The sequence below is a fragment of the Poecilia formosa genome, unplaced genomic scaffold (genome assembly GCF_000485575.1).
Source record: "Poecilia formosa unplaced genomic scaffold, Poecilia_formosa-5.1.2 Scaffold2795, whole genome shotgun sequence".
Taxonomy (NCBI): Eukaryota; Metazoa; Chordata; class Actinopteri; order Cyprinodontiformes; family Poeciliidae; genus Poecilia; species Poecilia formosa.
Genome location: NW_006802734.1, coordinates 1 through 3,455, shown reverse-complemented (window position 1 = coordinate 3,455; position 3,455 = coordinate 1). Strand labels below are relative to the sequence as shown.

The 3,455-nt window shown below is 39.3% G+C and overlaps 1 long non-coding RNA gene across 1 annotated transcript; it reads right to left on the bottom strand.

Moving 5' to 3' along the window:
* Window positions 1–2,912: 2,912 nt before the first annotated feature.
* LOC107835467 (uncharacterized) lies at window positions 2,913–3,443 on the bottom strand. Its single transcript, XR_001661279.1, has 2 exons — window positions 3,354–3,443; window positions 2,913–3,082 (listed from the first exon to the last, which is right to left on the bottom strand). It is a non-coding gene; the product is annotated as an uncharacterized LOC107835467 (long non-coding RNA).
* Window positions 3,444–3,455: the final 12 nt, after the last annotated feature.

Here is a 3,455-nt window from a genome sequence, read left to right as displayed (position 1 = left end):
GCTTACTTTATCAAAGAGAAATCAGGAAATGTGCTACTTGGAATCTGGATGGTAGTTTTTAAAATGATTGGAATCGTAAACATTCTCCAAGATGTTAGTTTCACTTAGACGATTTAGTTTAGAAAACTATTTGGCACCGTGTAAGTAAGAAATATGCACAGGAGGAGCCGTCTTCAGATGTCGGCTGACCACATCTTGAAATTTGGACGCTGCCTTCAAGACTTAAGTGCTGTCCGGCATAACCTCTGGAGTTGTTTTTATGTTTTCTCGTTCATGCATTACAATTTAGAGGAGAATGGAAAAAAAAAAAAGGTTAAGGTCATTTAAAGGTATAATCTGACTAAACATCCACAGGATTGTGTGCATGGATTAATTTAGAAAATCATAATAAAGATTAATTTGACAACATATTATTGGTCACTTTTTATGGTCACTTTTAGGGCTTCATTGTATTAAGAAAACTTGCAGTGGCGATAATATTGGTAAACTGTGCAATGATGTCAGTTGTGATGTGTGTCTAAATGATCATTCTTTCCTCTCTGAGGCTCTGTGAAGCATTCTTCCTTTTTAAATTTTTTAAATCTTCACGAAAATAAACAAAACAACCATTACATGTCCAGCCAGAAGTCACATATTCATGACATGGCATCCAGCCGGGTGTAATTTAATCTGAGTATTAATGCAGCTGTTGTGCGAAGGCTTCAGAGGTTTGTTGGAGTGAGCTAGCAACATTAATACCGCTTCTCGTTAGAATAAACTTGTCAAAATTAAAAGATGACTTTAAACCTAAATCTGTTAGGGGTATAAATATTTTTCCCTCACCATTGAAGTTTCTTTTGTATTAATTACAGCATTTAGAGCCTCTCATGAACTCTATTTTACTTCGACTCCTGAAACTGTCCAGTCCAATCTGATCAATTGTTGCTTCTATTGAATCTGAACATTTTGTGTCCAGTCTAAACGGAAAAATTGCCACGTCAGGAGCTCATCTTTAGTCCCAACGCGCCATCTAGTGGCCAATTTGAAAACAAGCAGCTAGAAAAACATATTTGTTTCGCACGTGGCCTGTAGATGGCGCTACGTTAAATGTTTGTCTTTTGGGAAAGTCTGGCTTCATGCACGGTATAAACAGAACATATACCTATATTTTTTTTTTATCATGGACACTGGTACTTCGCTGCAGTTAAGTGAGTGTGATATATATATATAATGTGAGCTCAGGGAAACGGCTTGAATGGGCAGTTTTGTCTTTATTTGGATAAAGAGCTGCTAAATCCACTCCCTAACCCAAGGATGTAGGATTGCTGCCCCCCCCCTCCCACCCACAAATATGGTGTCAGAGGACTGCATCTACGGAGTAGTAACAAATTACCTTTTCTTTTTCTGTCTCCTTTTGCTGGCGTAGCTACAGCCACCACTAATGTAACCCAGTTTTGTTCAAATGGGCCAGAGGGATTATCTTCCCTTCAATGAACTGCACAGGCGCCAGTACACTTTAAGTAAGATCAAAATCTCATTCGACTTAATGCGGAGAGAAACTGTTACCATGTACGAACGTGTCTTCTTTGGTTGTATTTTAAACCAGGTTTAACTGGGTATATCAAGATGAATAAGTTTGATTTATTTTACATTCTAAACCAAGCAGCCCTGATACAATTTCAGCTTCTGTGGGTTTAAGGACTTAAGATGTTCTGCCAGATCATTTCCTCCACATGAGAGAATAAAAAATGACTCTGCCAGGACTTTTCCTTTTATGTGTATAAGTACTGTTTTTATAATATGGTGGCTAGGATTTGTTTAAATTAACAGAGTGCCTTTCCAAACCAGGGAGGAAAGAGGCGGGCTGAGAAGACATAAACAGTGGAACCGAGTTTGCAGCTGGTGTCCGGCACACCAGACAGATAAACACACACCACTGCCCTGACACAGATTAAAAAGCTTTTAATCTAAAGCATCCTCACTGTAAACTGTAGCACATTTCACTCAGCAGCAGCAGCACCGCGAGTATTGAACCATACTGTATTTGTCAAAAATGAAAACGGCCTTGCGAAAATATTCACACCGCCTGAATTTTCACATATTATATAACTTCAGTGCATTTTATTTTAGTGATAGATTGACATAATGCTGGTTTTTCAATTGCGAAGTGGAAAGAAAATTAAACACAGCCTTCAGTTTTTCATTTTTCTGCTAATGCTAATACCCCTAAGTACAATCCAGTCCAACCAGTTGCCTCCACTGACTGAGCAGATTAGTTTTGTATAATTTTCGGGATAAAGCTGCAAATATGATCAAATCAAAATGGCGTTATCAAGCAATGGGGGGTGGGGAGGCGAGAGCTCTAATCAAATAAATTTGGCCTTTATAGCAAGAAAAAAAAAACATTGCTGTAAGAAAGCCATAAAAGTCCTGATTTCAGTTTGTTACAGTCAGATGAGACTGAAACTTTTTGGTTAGCAAGAAAAAAAATACTACGCGCAGGAGAAAAGTAAAGTCACACTGAGTGCGACATTACCATGCTGAAGCAAGGTGGTGGCAATATTATGCTTTGGGACGGCTATTCTTGAGCAGGGACAGGAAACCTGCTGAGAAAGTATCTTAAACAAAGGTGATGCTGGTATAAAATTGGGTTATGGTTGCAAAAGACGCGAGACTGAACAGCAATAAATTAAAATCTGTTGCTGTAACATGAAAAAATACGAGAAAGCCCAAGGTGCATGAATACTTTTACGCGACACTGCACATAAATCAAAACAAACATTTCGAAAGTAAGAATCAAACAAAATATACATCAATGCATCTGGAAAAGTTGCTTGCTTGCAGTATTTCCTGAAAATACCGCACATCGATTGATATCTTCACTCTTCTCACCGGACCGCTCTAGCCGAAAAATAAAGTCCCGTCCCGATCTTTTCAATGCCCAAGCAGCTGAGGGCGGACGTTAAACAGCAAGTCGTTGTTTCCTCTGCGAATCTCAAGCAGGAGAGGAAGATCGCTCTGCAGAGCTCGGTGGACGTCTTCGGTGGCGTGCACCAGGTGTCCGTCTAGCTTCACTATAACGTCACCAGCCCGAATGCCTCCACTGTTCAAAACAAAAGGACACGACTCTTTAAGTTTCAAGTTTATAGATGTAATGTGACAACATGTGAAAAGGCTCAAAGGGTGAAATTACCCTAGATTTACTATGTGGAACATAGTAATCCTTAACCTAATAGTTTTGCAGTTCTTCCTTTCAAAATATCCTGAGATAGTTTAACCTCAAAGGTCTAAATATTTCATAGCAAGTTAATATAAAGCGCTTTAAGGAACTGTGTATATTGTGTATCTGTCAGAGGGTGTGTGTGTGTTCATACCTCTCAGCAGGACTTTTAGGAATGACCTGCTGCACTAAAACGCCACTGCTGACTTCGGGGAAGTCCGGATCTTGAAGTTTCAGCTCTGCCGTTAAACTGAGG